This window comes from Megalopta genalis, chromosome 2 (genome assembly GCF_051020955.1).
Source record: "Megalopta genalis isolate 19385.01 chromosome 2, iyMegGena1_principal, whole genome shotgun sequence".
In the NCBI taxonomy this organism is placed as follows: domain Eukaryota; kingdom Metazoa; phylum Arthropoda; class Insecta; order Hymenoptera; family Halictidae; genus Megalopta; species Megalopta genalis.
The window spans coordinates 7,643,811-7,667,010 of NC_135014.1; the positions used below are offsets into that span (position 1 = coordinate 7,643,811).

At 38.7% G+C, this 23,200-nt stretch overlaps 2 long non-coding RNA genes across 2 annotated transcripts in view; one reads left to right on the top strand and one right to left on the bottom strand.

Annotated features, from left to right (window-relative positions):
- Positions 1-3,937: 3,937 nt before the first annotated feature.
- LOC117218295 (uncharacterized) lies at positions 3,938-21,829 on the bottom strand. Its single transcript, XR_013037240.1, has 2 exons — positions 21,355-21,829; positions 3,938-5,666 (listed from the first exon to the last, which is right to left on the bottom strand). It is a non-coding gene; the product is annotated as an uncharacterized LOC117218295 (long non-coding RNA).
- The window catches only part of LOC143263876 (uncharacterized), a 35,056-nt gene continuing 25,944 nt past the window's right edge, over positions 14,089-23,200 (top strand). Inside the window, exon 1 of the long non-coding RNA XR_013037241.1 lies at positions 14,089-14,392. This is a non-coding gene — a long non-coding RNA (uncharacterized LOC143263876). The remainder of the gene's footprint in view (positions 14,393-23,200) is intronic.

Sequence of the window (23,200 nt, forward strand, 5' to 3'; positions counted from 1 at the left end):
CCCTGAGCCTCTGCCGCAACTAACAACTCAGCTTTTTCTTGAACAACCAACTACGAACTAATCTATAGCACACATGTCTCTGCTCGCTGTTATACTATTGGCTGCCCCGAAGAACTTCCACCATCCTTATCATCCCAAATCCGAGCCGAACGAGCCGAACCCCGAAAACAGTAGAATGTTCCCGAAAGCTCTTTCCGGATGCCAGGAAACGGAAGTCGATTTCAACGGCGACAGCCGCTGAAGCTCGATTCTTTGACCTTACCGGTGGACCAGACTTGATCGTCCAGGATCCGAGAGGAGGTTAGGTTTAAGCAACTCTGTAGAAGTTGCGGACAGGGTTGGTTGGCCAGAGGGCGGTGGCAACTATTATAAACTGTAGCACCTCGAACTACCGCCTACAGCCTTCCTTCTCTTCCTCTCCTCTGACCTCCTCCCCAGCACCCTGCGTTACCTCCGCCTCCGCCTACTTCTCCTTTCCCAGCCCCCCCCCCTCCTGCCCCCTACCGCCACCTTCAGCCCCCTGCAACCCCCGACATCGCCTCTTGTCGGTGCAGGCTAGAACGAACGCCGGCCGCGTCTCCACACCGCCCCCAAATAACCTAGGGTCCCTGCCGAACTAACCCGCACCGTGGAACTCTAGCTCGACTACGGGTCTCTCCGACGGCGTACCCTCTAATCAATCAACCCCCAGGCATTTCGGCTGGTCTGCACCAGGGATCGCGGGTTTCCAGTCTTCAGAGAGACGTCTCTCTATCTGGAAAGACGAGGTCGGACCGCCACAGTAACCCTGTTGCTGCACACTCCGCTGGAACCGCATAAACACGGAGCACCGACCGGAATCTCTATCGGCCGGGGATGAAGATTGAAAGGCTGAACGTCCCGGCGCTCGGCGACCCAGTTCTCAGAGCGTTCTTAACGTGCCGAGAATCGACGCCGGGCGTTCCGAGGATTTCAAACGGTGATCGAACCTCCTCTCCGAGACTCCTTACGCGGGAGGCGATGCTGATGTTCCACCTTCTATCAAGCGAAAATCACGGTACCTTGATATTGGTTTTCCTTTGTTGACCTTTGTTAGGCCAGGGTTGAAGGAAATTGGTTGACCAGTTTCTGGATTTTGATGTTATTGGCATGCGATGACCACTAGAGCTAGACCTTCATGTATCCCTGTGTTCGAAAGATAGTTGCAAAATTTGTTGACCGCTTTCGAAAGGATTCTACCATCTAGTTTCTTTTTTTTTATTGTGTTTCCCTCTACGAAACATAATTTATGAGACATGGATATTGGTTTTCCTTCGTTGACCTTTGTTAGGCCAGGGTTGAAGGAAATTGGTTGACCAGTTTCTGGATTTTGATGTTATTGGCATGCAATGACCACTAGAGCTAGACCTTCATGTATCCCTGTGTTCGAAAGATAGTTGCAAAATTTACTGACCGCTTTCGAAAGGATTCTACCATCTAGTTTCTTTTTTTTTATTGTGTTTCCTTCTATGAAACATAATTTATGAGACATGGATATTGGTTTTCCTTCGTTGACCTTTGTTAGGCCAGGGTTGAAGGAAATTGGTTAACCAGTTTCTGGATTTTGATGTTATTGGCATGCGATGACCGCTAGAGCTAGACCTTCATGTATCCCTGTGTTCGAAAGATAGTTGCAAAATTTACTGACCGCTTTCGAAAGGATTCTACCATCTAGTTTCTTTTTTTTTATTGTGTTTCCTTCTATGAAACATAATTTATGAGACATGGATATTGGTTTTCCTTCGTTGACCTTTGTTAGGCCAGGGTTGAAGGAAATTGGTTGACCAGTTTCTGGATTTTGATGTTATTGGCATGCGATGACCACTAGAGCTAGACCTTCATGTATCCCTGTGTTCGAAATATAGTTGCAAAATTTGCTGACCGCTTTCGAAAGGATTCTACCATCTAGTTTCTTTTTTTTTATTGTGTTTCCTTCTACGAAACATAATTTATGAGACATGGATATTGGTTTTCCTTTGTTGACCTTTGTTAGGCCAGGGTTGAAGGGAATTGGTTGACCAGTTTCTGGATTTTGATGTTATTGGCTTGCGATGACCACTAGAGCTAGACCTTCATGTATCCCTGTGTTCGAAAGATAGTTGCAAAATTTGCTGACCGCTTTCGAAAGGATTCTACCATCTAGTTTCTTTTTTTTTTATTGTGTTTCCTTCTACGAAACATAATTTATGAGACATGGATATTGGTTTTCCTTCGTTGACTTTTTGTTGAATTAGGATTGAAGGAGATTGGTTGACCAGTTTTTGTCATGTTAGAGTTGTTGCCATGTAATGGCCACTAGGGCTAGATCCTAACATATCGTTAAATTTAATTAATTGGTTAAAAAATGGGTTCTGTATCAATAGTATAGTTTTTACTTGTTTCACTCATTCTAAACACGATTAATGTTATTTGAATTCGAAAACAGAGGTTCCTCAAAACTGGACTGCAGATCCGATGATGGTTATTAGACTGCGAATCTTTATAAAAATTCTCATTTTCATACATTATTTGATAAAAATTAGAATTAGAGAAAAGTTTCTTTCGTCAACGAAAAGGTTGCGCATTGTAAGAAGCAAATAAAAATGTTGTTAGATCTTTTGAATTTGTTCATAAGTGTATAAAAATTCACAGTGTAATGATAATAACTGAACACCGTTTGTTCCAGTTTTTTAATAGTACACAGAGATTCAAGAATTTTATTGGCCACGCTCTATCCGCATTATTTACGTTTGTTGAATTAAATTCTATTACTTGAATCTAATAAAAGGCGTTTTGCGAGAAAGGATTCATTAAGATCCGTAAAGCGAATGTTTCCTAAATCTTGTGCGAAACTTTAATAATGAACAATGTCTTCGCCATTGAAAATGTTTATCACACCTCGCCGAAAACAACTCTTTTCGTATCAGAGTATTTACGACACGTATCAGTGGTACGCAATCTCAGACAGCTGGCGGTATCAAAGAAGACGCCCGAATTCAACGATTATTTGCACGATTGGAAGACAGGTATTGTTCTTTAGATAGCGAACGGTGCCAGCGCAGCTAATAGGTAATTATCACAGTGCAATTTTGCCCGGCAGCCAATCCCATTCATTTCCTCGATATCTTGAAACGAACAAGCTATGCCCCTCCTACTGGTTTCACCCGCACGATCGTATGTTGCGTTCCAATATCTACCAATTTTCTACCACCGATTCCATCCTACGAACTACTACCAGCAAACAACTATAGGCGCAGGAGGAAATAGAGTAATTATAAGGAAATGACGGGCGTTGCCTGTGCGGTGGCTAACATTGAGAACCGTGCGTGGGATTCGCGTCCTCGTTCGTCCAGTTCCCCTTTCCGTTCCTACAAAATTGAAATACAAAGTTGCCCGGTCATGTTTCGAAAACGATACCAGAATTTTCGGTTTTTGTAGATATTGGAATTTCTATCGGCATGCCATAACATAATCAATACATGCTAATAAAAATATTCTTCCGAAAAAGAAAACGCTACGAATCAGAATTCGCCATTTTCACGACAAATAATATTTAATAGACTAGATTTTATCGATTAAAATATTTGTTCAGAATGATTACTCTCGCTTAATTATTTGTCACACTTTTTAACAATAAATAATTTTCAATAAAGTACATACTTTATAGAAATAGGTTCGTTTTGTATGTTTCAAAGTGTTACTTCCACATATTTTCTAGCGTTTTATACATCGTAAAAAAAGATAATGTTCGAACATATTTCTCATTGCTTATGAAAGAGATTGCAATAGATAATGAACAAGATTTGTATCGAGTCGTTTCACTTCGGTTTTTAACAATGTTCTTTTAGTCATTCAAAGCGATTTTTATTTCATGTATGACAACTAACGTTGCAAGCACGTGTAAAATATTTAAAGCCAAGAAATTTCAACGAAATTAGCATTCCAATAAAAATTAGTGATACATTTATTTTATTTATATTAGGTACAAAAATAAAGAAATTGTCCCCTTATTCTAATCTCTGTAAAATAAATAAGAAAACAATTAATAAAATAACTAATAAAAAAATTAATCAAATAATTAGTAGAAGAATTAATAAAATTGATATTATTAATACAATGACGTATTAGACAGATTCGGTTTACGGTGTGAAGAAACTCGTATCAGGGACGAAATTTTTTAATCAGCATCACCGATGAGTGAGCATTTATTTAAAAGGGCGGCCCCTTCGTGTCGACGACGCAGTGTATCGAGTAGACGTAAATTCGTTAACATTTAATTGCGCACTTACAATTAGTTCCCTTCGACACTTGCGTACGATGGCACGTGAGCCATGTACACACGGACAGCCACGCGCTGACAAACACGCACGCACACTACAAATTGACCGAACAGGCGACGAACCAATACACTCTGCAACAGCGCCGGGGATCTACAACGCAATTAATATAATTACTTTCGATCACACGGTTAGACACTGACCGTGGATTTCGAGATCTCGAACAATGAAGAAGTTTGCCGAGTTCGAGTCTTCTGTTCTCACTAAATCCCTCTTTATTCTCCGAATCTGTCAAGTAATGAACAGTCGAGAATAAAGGCAGGAGAAACAAAACTAAATATTTTCATACAATTTTCGACATTGTCGATCATTTTCTGTCAGACAGTATGTTCTTTCTTATATATAATTTTGATCATCAGAGTTAATAAAAATATTTAAATGCACCTTAACAAAATATTCAAAAAAAAATGACCATAGAAAGTATTTCTCCGTGCACGTCATTTGCCTTCTGAAACGAATTGAGCTGCGTTCGAACCTTTTTGTCATGTTACGAAAAATAAACAAGATATTTACGTGTTCCATGCATGCTGCAATCATTAATATATAATTATTAGTAAAAATCAAATGTAGATATATCAAACGAACGCTCTGTTAAAAATATTTATATCAAATCAATTCTAAAACGTAGATATACACAAAGTTATGCACTGTATCTTATTTATCTTATTATTCTCCAAAATTACGATATTTTACTAGATGCATCGAAAAAAGTTAAACAACAAATATCCGTACATATTACGTGCATAAACAAGTCGAAATTATCCACGTATGATGTTGATAACGAGTGCGTTAATTTTCTCATTCTAATAACACAAGAGTATGAAAATATAATTAATATCTGAGGGAGACAACAGGCAGAGTGTGCTGAAAAAATATTGCGCCAGCAAGGAGGTCTTATTATAGAAGACAGTCGTATCTTGGTATGCGAGGGGGATTGCCGGCAAATGATATTCTTCAAATATTCAGGGGAAGAGAAGATGCTGTTCGCAGCTCGGCCGAAGTGAATCCAACTTGCCCGTACTTGCAGCCGGCCTAGGTATCAGCGCGCGTCTGTACACGTGTACATATACTTTGGCCCGGGGAACAGTGGAGCTCATGAGTTTGCCAGAACGAAACTACGTGCGTGGTCCAGATGCATGCAATTTTGACTAGATTAACGCTGCATTATTCAGCTAATTAACTGCTAGGAAAGCTCCTCCCGGTGTTTTCGGTATCTCCCCGAAAACAATGTCGTTTGTCTTGCGCCAGTGCTCTGAGACACTCTGCCGTAGGCACGGACCTGGCTTATTCCGGCTATCCCAGTGTGCAAGTTAGCCTCCCATGGTCCTTCCACTGCAATAAGAACAGGCGGATTTCAAGGAACTTAGTCGCCATTGTTCCTCGCGAATACTTCAGCCTCGAATTCGAAATCGTTTCTGAACGCGGTTGAGCAAACAGAAAATTATTGGTCATTGTTGTGGTGGCTAAAGTGGTGAATCATGGCTTTGTCGTCTATAATGGAATCATTTGTGAACAAGGCTGAGCAGACAAAAGATACATGCCAATTTGTGCAGCGAAAATAGTGTGTAGTTATTTTACGAAATATTGAATATTATAGATGATCTTCGGATAGTTTCGTTTATTATTAAACCACGGATTCATGTGCAAACTTTCTCATCGTAAATAATTTTTGTCACAGTAAATGAAATCTGATTATCGCGGTATTAAAGTCTACGGGACGTAAAATAACTTCGCATTTAGCCGAACCATTATTTGATGCGCAAACAGGTGCAAAAGTTACTCGATTTCCCCTTTGACCTTGCCGATTTAATTACAAGCATCGCGGTAAATCGAGCTGCGGTTAATTACTCTTTAGTTAAAGATTGCTGGTTGAAGCTCTAGCTAATGAAGTTGTGTAATTCGAGATTGTAGTTCTTATAGTACCGTACCGATGCGTTGTTTCATTTAAAAACCCGTGGAAATTCGAATAGGAGAATTCGGGATTATTTATGTGGAGACGGTTACAGATTTTCACTTAAATCTCTTTGAAGAAGATAACGGTCGCGTATCGTGCTTCCAATTTTCATGGATGGCATCCAAAGGGAAATCATGTGTATTTCAAGCACACGGAACGTATCAAACGTTACAACCGCCATCTTCTTCGAGAACATTAGGCGATATTGCAGTGACGTTCAGCGTTTCCTCTCAAGCGCGAGCTCTCCAAACTTTAGGCGAATCGAGGATAGAGCAACAGAGGAAGAGAAGCAGCAACCGAGAAACGAGAAAGCTGAGGGCAAAGCAGGAGGAATGGTTGAATATTCCTCGAGGACGAAGCTGCAGTGGCCGGTAGCATAGACATCTAAGCGCACGCTGATTTAGGAACTAAGGTATAACACTAATATAGAACCGTCTTCGCACACATACGCGCACACTCGCATTCGAGAACCATAAATGGGTATTTTGCTAAATGTATACGGTTATTTACTGGCATTAATGGCAAATTGCTTGTTTCTATGCATGATTGCATCCTGAAAATATCGATATTATTCAGACTGTGACCTGTGTTGCATAAAATTTTGAAAAATCTTATGTTTAGTACGGAAATGATGGAAAATAGTCTTATATAAATATAACTACCTAGTACCTCATAGACTACCATAGTTATCGTTTAGTTATTACACGTATTTAATACTGTTACTTCCTCTATTTTGATACTTTATGCTTTTTTCATGATTTTAGTATTAGAATTTCTCAAAGTATTTGTAGTTTAAGAGTTGCAGTATGTAAAAAAAGAGGAAAATAAACATTTAACTTGTTTCCATAGTTGTATCTTTATGGACTTTGCTTCGGTAGAAAATCTAAAATAAATAACAATTAAACGCATTAACAATTAAGATATAAAATCTACAGGTTTAAAATGAGCACCATTAGTCGATCGACTGTTTATCCACTTCGACGAAGTATCATGCACTATCAGCAAAATGAATATTATGTCTTTTTCGAAACCGCCTTAAGTTTACCTATAATCGATTCCATTCGTATAGGAAAACTAGTCAAATTACATTTCACAATTGAAAAGTGACGATCGTTTCAGTACCCAAACGGTCAGCAAAGAATATTAGAATCTTCCCTCTATGAAGAAATACGAAATAATGTTCTTGAACGATTATCAATGTTTCGTAGGCCTTCCCTAATTAATTGCTATACAGGGTGTCCCAGGTTTTAATGTTCAAACTTCGTTAGTGTATTCTATGGCGCAAAGTAAGAAAAAAATGTTATGTAAACATAGGTCATATAGAGCTTTATTAAGAAGTTATAACAAAAATACAGAATAGGAATAGTAATTAATTACTGCGAGCATTGGCTTGAATAGATAAACACATGCCGTGTGTTTATGTAAGCTGTGTTTATTAATACATTTCGAAACGTATTAATAACCGTTGTTGACAATACATGATTGACATCGATCGAAGATTTCTTTTTATTTTTTATTTTTTTTTTTAGTTGATTACTATCCCTATTCTGAATTTTTGTTATAACTTCTTATTAAAGCTCTATATGACCTATGTTTACATAACATTTTTTTCATACTTTGTGCCATAGAATATACTGACAAAGTTTGAACATTAAAACCTGGGACACCCTGTATATCTATTTTGTATCACCGTCTTCCATATTTCATTCTCGTGTTAATACAATACCCATTGTACCCAGCAAAGGATTATTATAACAATTGAATAAAATAAGAATCAACGTAATAACATTTTCATCCATTCCCAGAAAATCCGTTTCGGAAACGAATTTGCCCGAAATCTCGAATCAAGAAGAAACGAGGTATCCTCCACCGTTCTTCGCGCCCGTCTTCCATTGTTCCCGGATCTGCCATTAACGAATCCTCGATCAAACGGAATCCCAGAAGCGAGCCTCTTCGCGAAGCTTATTCGTAGGAAACAACCGTGAGGGGTTGAGAGGGCTGGTGGGTGACGTCAGAACGGTACCACAGAACCATTTCGTGGGAATTCGAAGATATACAAAGGTATATGAGACCACGAGCATTCTCTCTGGAGGGGCAGCAACCAAGCTGCAAGTAGTGCGATCGCGTTATGTTGCAGACTGGAACTCCCGTTAACCGTGTGTGCCCGTACGTACGGGGACCCGTACACCCCCAGGACCCACTCCCTTGTTCACCTCTGCTTCACCGAGCCCCCTTCCAACGTTCAACCCTTCCTTATTGCAAGTTCTACGGTTCGTGCATTAAACTATGGAGTTGCCCAGGCATCGACCCGACCCAACCACCTACCATCTGGATATGCGGCCCGCGCGCATATACGCTATGTACATTTCTAATCAAGCGATATTGTAACTGCGGTCTAACCTCCAAACACCACGGCCTCCAGCACCTCCATCCCCGACTTCTCCGCCGCCCCGCAACCACCGACGTCGTTGCTTTCTCGTACTCTTCCCACCCGACCCCATGTCTCTCCCTTCCTCTCCTCGTCTTTCTCCCTTGCCAGAGCCTCTCGTTACCTTGCTAGGCTACCTTGCTTCCAGAAACTAGTCGGCAGACTGCCAACATCTGCGAGACTCGCGAGGATCGAAAGATCTTTCACGAATAAAAATATCAGAGTCGAACAGAATGTTGCGTTAGGGTATGCTGTGATGTTGGTATTGACGCGATATATGTAAAAGTATCGATCAAGAAATTCAGCGATGTGTTGTAAAATATGCGATTGCTTCAACCTGAATATTAATCGTTGTAAAAGAATAGTATGTTTTCACGATTCGCAGCTTCAACGCGAATCCCCACCCTTAGTCTAAGACCTTTTGCGTATTGATCCGTTGGAAATGAATTTTTGTCAGGTCTGTACGACATGTGTACAGTAAAAGGGGGAAATGTTTGTGGTTGTCTAGAAAATTCGTTTCATTCTTCTATGATTTTCACAGGCATAGATAATTACGATTGCGTTCACTTAAACGCGTCGACTGTGTTGAACTACCACCCTGAAAAGTCCCACAAGATCGAAGCAATTTAGTTAATGAGACTGAAGCTACCGTATTCGAGTTTGTCACAGTGATTACTCGTTTTAACACGTTTACGTCTTGCCAGTTCCAATGAAATTCAATTTGCTATGTTACCAGAAAAATCAATGTTTAAAGGTGGGCGAAGATACGAAAACGTAGAACTCGCACTGTGCTATTAAATAAGTAAAGAAGGTATGTACTTCCGATGATTCGCGCGCGCGCGGATTTGAAGGTTTCGCGTGATAAATTGCAAGAAAGAGTTCATAGTACAAACATTTCACTAACATAATTGTTCCTCGAATTAATGTACACAGAAACCAGAGTTTATTCTTTCAATCAAGATGTTTATCCGATATTTAAAAATAGATGGTTAGTTTCAATTTTAGGATTTCATAGCGACTGAAAGAATGAAATAAATTCATATCACAGACGGTTTTACAGAAGATTGCTATATTTTGAATAGAGATGCAGAGAAACGCTTAGAAGTTACTTCGACGAGTGAAATAAACAGTATAATTGTTCGGCGGTTTTAATAGCAGTCGTTCGGCGAAGCAAGAATTTCCGGAAATGTTTTCGATATCGAGTTCTTCAAGTCAAACAACATATATCGACAAACGGAATTGCGGTTTGTGTCTTCGACAATCCCCTCTCTGCGCAAATTTCTCGGAAAATCAACGGACTCTGTTACTACCATTCCTAACCCATGCAAATATGGCTGCTACTGCGTCGTGACTGCAATCGACTCGAAATGGAATTCGTGTGCAATCGTAGTTGAAGTTATGCAATCACGAAGACCGCCATAATCGTGGAATAAGACATTTAATGAAAAGCTAAGTGCACAAACCGCCGGGCAATTGGTAGCGGAATCGAAATTAATTTTAAAATGAAATTCAAGGAATAGAATAGATTCAATTATGCTTGCACGTGTTTTTCCTTATCGGACCGTGGAACGGAAATTCGCCGGAATAACGTTTCCCTTTTGTTTCCAATTACTAGAAAGGGTATATACCGACATTTATTTATTTTAAATCCAAGCAAACTCTGCGACAGCGAGATAAAGCTATTGGTTTGTGTATTAGTAAAGAAATAAATTTTAATCGATGCTTTAACTTCAAGAAAGGGAAACTCGCAGTAATTTCAATGAGGCATGATTCCGTATGAAAATTTATTCGTTACGATGTGAATAGATGACATGTGCTCAAAAGAGGGCTTCATTTCAATAACATTTCTATAGAATTACTCGACTGTAGGGAAAATTCCGTTGAATATGGGGGTCCATTTTGTGCGAAGTTATTTGACGCTCGATTAATGATACGAACATTAGGTACGGCACACACTCACCCTAAACCTATGTTTCAACCCTTGGACGCCTAAGCACCGTTGTGGTATTATACGATTTTGCAAACGATAGATCCGTATAATCCGTAAAGGATCGTGGCCAAGTGGGATGAACGGAGAGGTGAAAAGTTGAGAAAGACGACGTAACCCCTCGGGTGCGTTTAATCGTTTAATTATCTGAGTAACACACCCAGTAAATCTGTAACTGCCGCTCCTAATGAAATGACGGAACACAATGTTTTCACTGGAAGTGGAATGTTTGCTTCAATCAACCTTTACGAATAAACTACATATGAGCCGTTTATTTTGAAAGTGGCATAAGTCACCTTTTCAAAAAAAAATCGAGTTAATGGTAACACTAATTACACTTGAACGGTATCTTTCCATTTTTTAAAAATTTGCAATCAATAAGTTGAGAAATATTGAGATTTGTTCGAGAGAAGTTTTGCTAATTAACGGTATAACAAACATGTTTATTTTGAAAGTGGCGTAAGACGCTGTACTCAGGAAATTAATTGCGGGGCTTAGTGTTAAAGAAATAGAAACGTGTGATAAGTGTATATGAAGTATTGTTTTGAATTATTTTTAGTATCTTTAAAAAAGTTGTGATCACTGGACTTATTTTTATAAGTGCGAAAGAATAGTGCAGTTTTGTAAATTATATTATAGTGATGTGGCGGCTACCTCCAGACCCGCCAGCAGATGGCTATAAAATGTTTTATAAACTAACTTTAGATGAAAAAGATGAATTTCTAACTTTGGATTTGTCACCAAAAAGAGGAAGACCTAGGCGTTATTCACAAATAGAAATGGATCCGTTATACGCTGATCTCGTCCTGTTTCTTCAGCAAAATACAAAGGCATGATGGACTTGCTTAATTATATATCCCCAATATATCACAGTTATTTAAAAAATTTCAAACAAAACACGATTTCCGAGGACTTAATCACTCCTATTGATGACGAAAATTAAATTGAACCGATATATTTTCATATAAATTACTTATACTTATGTTTCAAAATGTACTATTTATTTTTGTATTTTATGAATATTAAAATAAAAAATACTTAAATCAAACCTTTATATTAAATATGTTCATGGTATAAATTATTATTATATATGTAATTTATTCAACAATTTTAGTAAATCACTGTCCTTTCAAAACGTCACTTCAGTAAAATACGTCGGACAAAATTAATATATGTCAGTCATTTTTCTAAACTATTTATTTTGAAAGTGGCTTAAGTCACTTTACCGTAATGAAAAATGGAGATTTTTTAATGTTTATACGAAATTATTTATACTGAGAAAAATATCAGTATCCTGAGATAACAAATACAAGTAAATCTTCTCGAAAGTTAGCATCCATATTTTTAAACGTGTTAAAACGCAAACCCTTAAATATATCGACTTCAAAACAAAGTGACTTATGCCACTTTTAAAATAAACGGTTCATATGTACACGACGACGTTTTTATTTCATCTTCAACTTTACATTAACGACTTGTATATTCCATTGTATCATCAGGCATTGTAAATTAAAATCGTATATAAAGATATGAAATCTTGAAGTTACTTAGAAGATAGCTCAACATTTCCAAAAACTCATCTGAAACATGTCAATATCAAAAATTTCCTACAATGTTCAATAACATTCGACTTTCTAATTTGACGGCATACTTTTATACCTCTAATGTATAATAAATCGATTTATAATTATCCAAAAGAGTAGAAATCTATAGCCATTTTGCTATTCCTTGAAAAGCACATGAAACGAACTTTTTAAACATGATATCCAAGTATCGATATAATTTATTGGGTAATTGTTATCTCCAAGTTCAACTTATAAACATATTCTTATAAAATTAATTTTAAAAATATTTTTAAACTTGTTCAGAGGACCGGACTCCTAGCATCCCTTAGAAGAAAGTTCCCTAGAACAGGTCCAGTCAAGGAGAGAGATCAGCAGATCAGTCCGCTGCGTCGCGTAACTGATTTCGTGAAAACCTGTTCCAGCGTAAAGCAGTCCTGGACCAAGCACTTTTCTCACGGTGTCTGACCTATGGTCATCTCACGAGACGCGAGAGAAACGCAAGGATCTGCTGCGCACCCTTAGCCAGTCAACAACGGGAAAGCGAAACTGGTCGTAACTCGTTTAATAGAAATTTTAATACCACTTTGTGAACATCCATATTCTGGGATATTGCAACTTCTTGCTGTTGTTGATAATACGCGATCGAAATAAGGTATGCAAATTGCAAATTTATGTTATGCACGTAAACATTAATGTCTTTCCGAAAGTTAAGAAGAAAACGACATTAAATAAGAAACAGACGGTACAAATCTTATTAAAAAATTCTAGGCGAGATATGATGCTGTTTCACTAATTTGTACAAAAGATAGCTATATGAAAAATTAAGTGTTCAAGTTTGTAGGGTATTTACGAAACATTTTTAATATAAAACTTATAATTGTTATTCTTGTTAAACACTGCTTATTAAAGTGACAAAATACGAAGGATTGAATTAAATCGGTATTTTCATAACCAGCGCTTGGAAAATATTAAACTTTCATTTTCTTAATGAATACTTGAGGATATATTACAAAAAAGACAGTCCCAAGTTCTCAAGAGATACGACAAATTAAAATGAAGTATAAATAAAATTTCTTTTTATTTTCTGTTTCTAAATATTGTCGACGGATTTTACGCATTCGTTAGAAAAAATATGTAGATGGGAAACAAAGTAGTGAAAATGCTAGAAAAATTAAAAAGTTTATATCAAAATCAAGTTACCAAGATTAGCTCTTTAGATCAAGATTTACAGAGAGTTTAAGAGTCCCAAATTCGTAACTGTCAAGTAATAATAATTTCGTTCGTATTCGTGAGATTTCTGAAACCGTCACTCGCAAAGGGAATAAACGAACCTTTTTAACAGAGTACCACCCAAGACAACTGTAACATATTATGCCCATCGTTATTAATTTTCATGGAGAAATTCAAGAGGACTAAAATAACCTAAACATATACAATGCAATCCTCCAATAGCGAGCTCTACAAACTCAGTTATGAGGTTCAACAAGCAATTAGAAACGACAAGGCTCTTAACGGTTCCTCTCCCCGAACAGCTGAACAAGCCGCATATTGCTACGTGATTTGTCGACAATTTAGAAATGCGTGATAGGTGATCACAAATTCGAGAAGGGAGAATCGACGGTTCGACGATCGAAAGATGAAGAAGAACCTGTTCTTCCGGCCACACGGGGCGACAGGGTGCTGGACCACCCTGAGTTCTCACGATGCCGTGGACCAATGGTCATCCTCCGTGCTCCCGAAAAACGCCGCAGCTAGAAGTGGGGTGAGTTTTAAATTTCGAGAAGAAAATTCCTCTTCCTAATTGTGTGCATCATCGACGGGAACCAGTTTCGCGTATTTCAACCGACGGAAATCTGGGTCTGTCGGTCAGTACTGGGGATGCTGCGGTCCATGCAGCATCCCCTTTGCTCGTAAAGCAATGTGTCATAATCCAACGATTACTGACAGTTCCTGACCGCTGCGTCGCGCCGCAGAGCCCCTCTGTCTCGTAAAAATTTGCTTTCGGAAACGTGAATCGTAAAGTGTCGCTATAAAATTCGAACCGGCTGGCAATTGGTGACTCTGTGCAGAGGTACCGCAAGATCTGACCTCAACAATCACGGCAACATTTTTGCACTTTTTATGGTGAGTATTTTTTGAACATTTTATAAGAATCGGACGAAAATTATAAACGGACTGTGAAATTTCGCGCGTCCGCGATAGAAGAAACGAGTTGGTTATAACAATTTTGTAGACTACAGATTTTATGTTGTTACGATCAATAAAACGCGAAATACTGAAATGATCTTAAAATGTAATAGTAGAAATCAATGTTTGACATTGACATAACCTTGACATAACAATTTTGTAGACTACAGATTTTATGTTGTTACGATCAGTAAAACGCGAAATACTGAAATGATCTTAAAATTTTCAAGACACAATCGTTTGACACCTTGAATTTCATCAAATTATTAATAGTAGAAATCAATGTTTGACATTGACATAACCTTGACATAACAATTTTGTAGACTACAGATTTTATGATGTTACGATCAATAAAACGCGAAATACTGAAATGATCTTAAAATTTTCAAGGCACAATCGTGACACCTTGAATTTCATCAAATTATTAATAGTAGAAATCAATGTTTGACATTGACATAACCTTGACATAACAATTTTGTGGACTACAGATTTTATGTTGTTACGATCAATAAAACGCGAAATACTGAAATGATCTTAAAATTTTCAAGACACAATCGTAACACCTTGAATTTCATCAAATTATTAATAGTAGAAATCAATGTTTGACATTGACATAACCTTGACATAACAATTTTGTAGACTACAGATTTTATGATGTTACGATCAATAAAACGCGAAATACTGAAATGATCTTAAAATTTTCAAGGCACAATCGTGACACCTTGAATTTCATAAAATTATTAATAGTAGAAATCAATGTTTGACATTGACATAACCTTGACATAACAATTTTGTAGACTACAGATTTTATGATGTTACGATCAATAAAACGCGAAACACTGAAATGATCTTAAAATTTTCAAGACACAATCGTGACACCTTGAATTTCATCAAATTATTAATAGTAGAAATTAATGTTTGACATTGACATAATCTTGACATAACAATTTTGTAGACTACAGATTTTATGTTGTTACGATCAATAAAACGCGAAATACTGAAATGATCTTAAAATTTTCAAGACACAATCGTGTGACACCTTAAATTTCATAAAATTATTAATAGTAGAAATCAATGTTTGTGTGAATCCTGTTTCTTGAAATCAAATCTAAGATCCGCGCTCTAGTAATAGCTGATAAACGTTTAATGTCAAATTGCTAGAAAATCGTACAAAATCATCGAAGAAACCAGAACTAGAAGACAACATTTATAATTATACTATTAACTAAAAATTTCTTTGTAAAGTTAATAAAAAAAAGTGTCATTCACGTGTGATAGTCAATGTCTTAATATTATTTGGCAACGGAATAATTTTCGTAAAATGCTATATTTTGATGGTACGGTTTCAATGGCCCCGCTCCAATTAAACGGGAAAAGAATCGAAACTGTGGGATAAGGGAACTTGTGAGTTTGGTGTACAGTTTAGTCGAGACCAGTCCGGTGAAACGAAATATCGAACTTTACATCGGAACATTATATTCCCGCGGCATAAAGGCGCCCGGGAATATTACTCGACGCAAAGCAATATCACGTTACATCGAGTACCGTTCTCGATGCTCGTGACTGAACCAGTTTAAGGTTAGAATTATTGATCTAATACTCTGAGGAAGCTAAGCCGAGTGTCTACAGTGGCCATAGATGTATCTTATACTTCCCACCCGACCGTTCGCCCCCGACTGAGCTCAAAGCCTCGAGTTTCGCAGCCCCAAAAGGAACCCCATAATTAATCGGGTCCCAGGCGAAACGCCCTCGATAGAGGCAGTCCATCACTATAGCTAAATGGAATCTCCATAGAGTTACCAAGAGACATTGAAATCCGCTTTTTTTCTTTTTTAAAATAATAATATCGCTCAGGTTTTCCTTTGAATGGCCACACCCTGGTTTTCTCATTTTTCGTGAGAAAGATATATAAACATCCGAGCGAATGATCGTTCGAACTTTATTGTTCATTAAAAGCGATTAAAGCAAATGATTAATAATTGCGATCGCCTAAGCAGTATTAGATCCAAGAACAAGGAAGTGGATGTCCTTCCTTAAATAAAAAAGATTATGATTTTGATATAGTGAACAGAAGTGGGTTTAACAAGTATAGACGTTCTCTGACCATTTTTGAAACAGTCCACAGCTTGAAGATGATAGAAAACGTCAGACAACTTTCCCAAATACTATACAAAACTTTGCTGGTTCATTATTTCATTCCGAAAACTAACTTTTAAATCAAATTTATTCGATACTGGTTACAATACTGGTTACCTATGCTTTCCGAAAAATTGTATAAACCGTGAAGACACAAAAAAGCGCAGATTTCAGAAAATATTTGAACGAGATCTAAACGAAACTTGAATCTGTCTGCTACCTTGCTTGCCTTAAAAAATGTTGTGTAGAATAAATGCTGAAAAAAAATAGCGTGAACTTGAGAAGACGTCTAAGAAAAAGAAAACGAGTTAGCATGTGTCCGTTGATCGCTTAAGATAACGATGGCTGCACGCATCGTTCCGTGTGGTCGGTTCGGGAAAAGTCGGCGATCGGGAGCAATTAGGGGAACACGAGGACGCGGGAAACGCGAGCATCGACAAACACCGACAAATTAGATACATACGCGGAGAGAGAGGGTTCAACCTTAGACGAAGTGTTAGGTCGGTCAAGCCAGGTTGGAAACTACGTGCGGCCGGTGATTACGTCGATCGTCGAAAGAACAAACTCCGGATTGGATTAAGCACACGGCTGCACCGGCACCTTCCCCATTTACCGGCCGTGGCCGGCGCCGCCGCCACGGTTTACCATAAAGTTTACAACTTCTGTCGGGCTCCGCGGCCGCTGTAACCGTACTAGAATGACGACAGACCGACCCTTTGGTCCTCGGTGTCCCTCTACGATCTGCACACTTGTGTCCACTGACACTGCACTCGAATGCACACGTGCGATCACGCGTCTACGCGTGGAAGGTACATTTTTCAAAGGATCGAACTCCTTGAAGATTGCGAGGAGAACAACTTTCGATCAGATCAAAGTATTCTGCTGCTTTTATGTCACCTAATGTGATCGATACCTGGAGGACTGATTATGTAGCGAGTAAATTCTATGCATTTATTGCACACTTGGTCTTGTGAAATATTGTGTATAGTAATGCATTTATTTAAAAAAAGCAAAAAAACCAAATTAAGGGAAACATTACAAAGAGAAATAATATTTATCAATATGCAATTATTTATTAAAATGTTGGTACCACCGGGAACTGAGAAATTCCTAAGGTCATTTGAAGTAACTTTTTCCTTAGCGCAAATGCAATTCGCTGTTTTGTTTACGAGTTATAATAAAAAAAAAACTGTGACCAATGAGAAGCTTGATGCGAGGCGGCCGAACCAACGAGCGGAACTGGGTTTTGTTCGCTCCAGCCTTGCGCCTCCGAGCTGTCCTCACATTGGTCAGTGTTTTTCGTTAATAACTCGTAAACAAAGTCGCGAATTGCATTCGCGCTAAGGAAAAGGTAACTACAAATAACCTCAGGAACTCCTCATTTCTCGGAAGTACCATAATTTTGCAACACCCTGTATATATAGTATAGTAATGCATTTATTTAAAAAAAAAACAAAAAACAAAATTAAGGGATACATTGCAAAGAGATATAATATTTATCAATATGCAATTAAAAAATTAATTAATCGAGTAAATATATACTAAATATATATAAATATACTAGTAAATATATATATATAGATTTAGTATATATATACATATATATAAAATTATATGCATTATTATTCGACTGGAAGTTTTCGCACAAGACAAAAATATTGTTTCATTTTTCACGTAATTTATGTTATCATAAGTGCATAAAATCCAAAGTCTAACTGCTGTTAACGATCAAGTAAAATTTCGTTCAATGAATTCGTGGAGAACGCTGAAATGAAGATATTAGCGTAACAGAGTCGTCGAATAATCGCAAAAATTATTGCGAGGCGTCCATAGCACAGCATCATGGCGCAGTGGAAGCCTCTAGGGTAAACATAATGGATCATAGCGTCACCCTTCGCAATTGGGGGGAGACTATCCCCGAGGGTTGGCAGCCGCCACCCTTTCCTTAACTCCCAACTAAGATGGCAGTCGTCCTGTCGGCCATTTAGCTCACCCTCCCCGCAGGACTTCTTGCGCGAGTGTAAAGCTCCATTGCCGGAGTCCAGGGTGGCGTTATAGGGATGCGTAAAGGGTACGTGAGAAACGAGTGATCGTCTCCGTGTAACATCGGGGCCAGGATAATTTTCTCAATTCCGCCGTGTCTCCCGCGGGGTCAGTCGTTAAAGGCTCTAAGTGAGATTCCGGGAGGAGGTGGGGAGATTGCGGAAGGCCTCGGGAAAGGGACGGTAAGGGTTAGACCGTAAGATAGTTTGATAGGCTTGGTTGCCAGGAGACCTCTAAGGCCCTATCCTCCCCCGGCTCGCCTAATGTCGAGAAAGGCTCCCGCAAATACATATGTACTTATAGGCTTATAAGTGATCCCGCTTATGTATCCACTCGTACAGCGCAGCCTATCTATCGAGCAGAGCTGGGAAGTAGCAAATATCGATGCAAATTAAATGATGTTCCTGCCCTAGAGATGCCAGGCTCTAAGGATTCCACGATAGGCTGTTAATGTTTCAGTGGATACGGTCTCACGGCGGCTAGAGGACTAGAATTGCAAACGGCCCCGCGATGCCGGTCAAGAATTTTCACGGGAATCTGCCTAAGGAGATCAAAAAAATTCGATACGTCCGAGAATCGTTCGCTGTGGTAGTAACAGAGACACGTTCGGCATACAATTCTGAAACTGAAACAATCGAGTGAACTAGATCCATTGGAAACTTGTTGAACTTTCTTTGCCCATATCGCGTTCTCAATAGGAGCCTTTCTAAATTCAATGGCAGATCGATGATGGACCCTGCGAGATCGACGCCGGTGCAGAACATTCAGGTGTAGAATCAAGGTCCCACACATTCGAAGAATTCGTACAGAAATGAAAGAATCTATGAGAATGCAATTAAGATGAGGAAGCAGGAGAAGCTAAATCGATGATGTTGAAGCCGACGAGCAGCGATCCCAGCTGACGAAAAACAAGTTCGCTTGCATCCCTAGCTACCAACCACAAGTCCCTCGCATGAGCGATTTCAGCGAGCAGGCATTAATATTGTATAATGTACCGACATGTATACCTGGCAGACGAGTATAAGGCTACAGATACTCTCGTGGCCAATGGCTGAACGTGCTGGTCCTGTACAGAACAGTTTTACCGATAAGACCCAGCGTGTTTAACAGCCGCTGGCTAAAGCACCGCTTCCCCGCCCCCGAGCTCTCTTAACCACCGCGTTCATTCACCATAGAACGTAGACTGGGTGTTACATACTGTACACGCACAGTACTGCCAAAGGAGATTCTATAAAACTGTTCCATCCACGCCTGAAACGACCTGTACACCCACGGTTGCGGTTTGCCGGCGAAAGTTCTGTCGTTTCCTCGCGAAACACAAGATTTCTGGATTTTTACGGCACTCGGAACAGTGTCGAGACTCTCTAAATATACAAATTGCAGAATTTTAGAATCCAGATTGATGATTCGCGATAAAGGAACGAAACTCGAACTATTCAAGAGATTCAAACGAAATTAATGAAAATGAAGAAAACTGAAGGGGATTCTTTAGCACTACAGTTACGAGAGATTATAGATATGTTGTTTATTGAAACTAGGATAGTTAGGAAGTTTTATTTGTTTTCGTTGTTTGATATTGATTTTTAAGTGTAACATTTAAGAATCATAACAGCTAATAATTTTCCATAAATTAAGAATCAGAATCTATGAATCTCTTTACAAATTGTTTAATAGCGACACAAATTTTGTTCACCAGTCAGTAAGCTATTTGATGACACATAATTTAGTAAATTCTTTTTGACGCTATTATTTGAGTATTCTATTATATTACTTTCAGATGTAGCACATAATGCATTTTATAATTTTCTTTAGATATTAACAATTAATAGACATGTTTTATGAAAAACAAAGCGATCACGATATATTCGTATATTTAGTGAAACAAGTAACGCCGCAAAAATTATATTCATACTAAATGGATCGCGGATTTTTATGCATTCAGATGTATTCCGATAACATTGAATAATGTTTCCAGTTCAATTCGAAAATACCAAAATCACTCGCATCGATAAGTGTCCATAAGTAAAGCCCGCAGCATTTGATTTTACACAATGATCCGCAGTCTACTAATAAATTTAAACGTATCATCATCGATCAAAAAAGATTCAAGGTACAGAAATTTGCACCTGACCCAGTCAAAGGTTGAAAATTCGTTCAGCAGATAAAATTGGCGTGTGTTATCGGTGACCGATCGTAGAATGAAGAACAAAGATTACGAATCGTGAAAACGTTAGCCCGTTGCGAAAAAGAAAGCGTGTTCGCACGAGGTCGCATCGACCGCGAGAAATCCCGTTAAAGTGTAGCGTAAATTACGGGGCGGCGAGTAAAAAGGCTGACTTTCAAGGTTACGCGCGTAGGGAAAGAAGTTGAGGAGAGGAGCGGAGGGAGATAAAGAGAAAGAAAAAAGAAGGAGTGGAAGCCGGATTTTCTTCGGTCCAGCGGGATTTGAGTAACCACCTCCTAGGGCACAAGAAACAACCTTAGACCCGGATCAATAGAAGAAGGGGGGTTGATACTCTCCTCGAGGAGTGGTGAGGATGTAAGGGGTGAAGAAGCGCCGAGAGAGGGGGTAGCAGCCAAGAGGGTACTGGCGGCAAGAGGTATGGAAGGGGGTGAAGTGGAAAAATCTTAGGTTTCCCGCACGGTGGCAGAGGGAGACTGCTCGAGGATCAAAGTGGGGGTAACCTTAGACAAGAGGCGTGGTCTGTTCCTATTCTCACCCCCGGGTTTCCACGGAGAAGCATCCCTTATAGCCGACGTGGAAGCCATGGACGTCGACTAGAACATTCACGAGAACAGATGGTGGAGGATGGCGCAAGATAATTAAGTAATATCCTTAAAATTTCCGCCTTCGTCTGTTGCTGTTTTCCTTCTTCTGCTTCTTCTTCTTCTTCTTCCTCTTCGCGTCTCTCGGGAGAATATCCTCTTCCCTCTTCGTTCGTGCTTTATTCCACCGTTCCCGGTCGTTTCCAGCGTTTCCTTTGGGATTCCTGGTGCGTAGGCACGTAGAACGATTATCCGGGCACCAAGAAAACGCGATTACAACAACAAATTCTGCACGAAAAGTCGTCGGGAAACAAACACGTCCGCCGCGGCAGCGTCGAACGGGAGTCTCTCGGCCGGAGAGCTTTTTTATCGGCTAACCCGTAGACGAAGCCGAAGAGTAAAACGAACCCGTGGCAGCTGTGCTTTTTTACGGCGCATGCGGGTGTTTCAGCAGGAACGAGGTGGGGGTCAAAAGAGAATCGAACTGGCCGTTTGTTTTCCATCCTTCCGTGCCGCAGCCCGAATTCACTCAGAGAATACGACTCGTAGAAAGTAAGGCGCCGAAATGTGGATCAATTATCGACCGACAACTTATTCGTTGGAAAATGTACGTTGGATCTCCCGTTACATTTCCAGAAGGGAACACAGTTTTCTGAAGATTTATCGCGGCGCATTTTGGCAAAGTGAACACGATGAAATCGTGATCAGTTGAGAATTTGGCTCGTTCGTTATTTGTTATCGTCAATTTTTTGTGCAATCATTTGATACAGCCACGCGGTTGATTCGGTCCGTATTGTATTCAAATTATGTTAAATAAAATGTCCCTTGTTATGCGAATATAGTTCAAGGTTAGTAAATCGTGCTATTTGAAAACTGTGTTATTTACACCTGTGTTGTAAGAGGGTTGTCTATACTTTATATTTATTCACGTAATTTATCAATCAATTCATATTTTTGCTTGAATTGACACTAAATTTTTATTTTGTTACCTGTAGAAAATATTTTATAGATAAAATGCAAAACTACTGTAACAAAAGTATAAACAAAATAGAATTATGCATTTAAGAACCAGCTTTAACAACGCTTTCTTCTCCTAATAAAGCAGTTTCGCTTTTTTTACAATGAAAATTACCGTACATTCAAGCATATAACAGTTAGATGTTACGATTCATGTGCTCTACCCTGTGTACTGTTTCCAACGACACATTTAGAACCCATTCTTACACGTCATTAAGTTCTTACATAACATCAATTATTATCACCGTAAAATATGCTTCCGTTCGATCAATAGACGATTATGTCAACATAGAACGTTACGCTCGCATTTAATCTACAGGGTGTTTTTCAAATATAAATAACGAGTGTTCGTATAACGAAATCCAACTTTTCAAAGTATTCTTTACCTATAGAAAATAAATTGTTCCGCGTTACTACTTGAAATAACATGTCCGAACGATTGAAACAGTTCCATCACATTTGAATTGTTTCCAAGAAACACAAAACTTGCTCGTATCTTTATCACAGTACACATTTTTTCAATTTTTCCTAAATTTCATAAGTTTCAATAATAATTATTTCACCAGATAGTTAACTGAAAATCTAGATTTTCAACATTGCGTAAAAAATTGTCAGTCTATATGAACAAAACTCATGAACTAGAGAATTAAAGATCACCAAAGTGGCTAACATTAGCATATAGATATCAAAGTAGCGTCGTTGCGTCTGTTCATTTCCTAAAAACTAATAGTATTTTGATCTGTATAAAAAGTTGCAGTCTAACGATTAGCTTGTCACTTGATT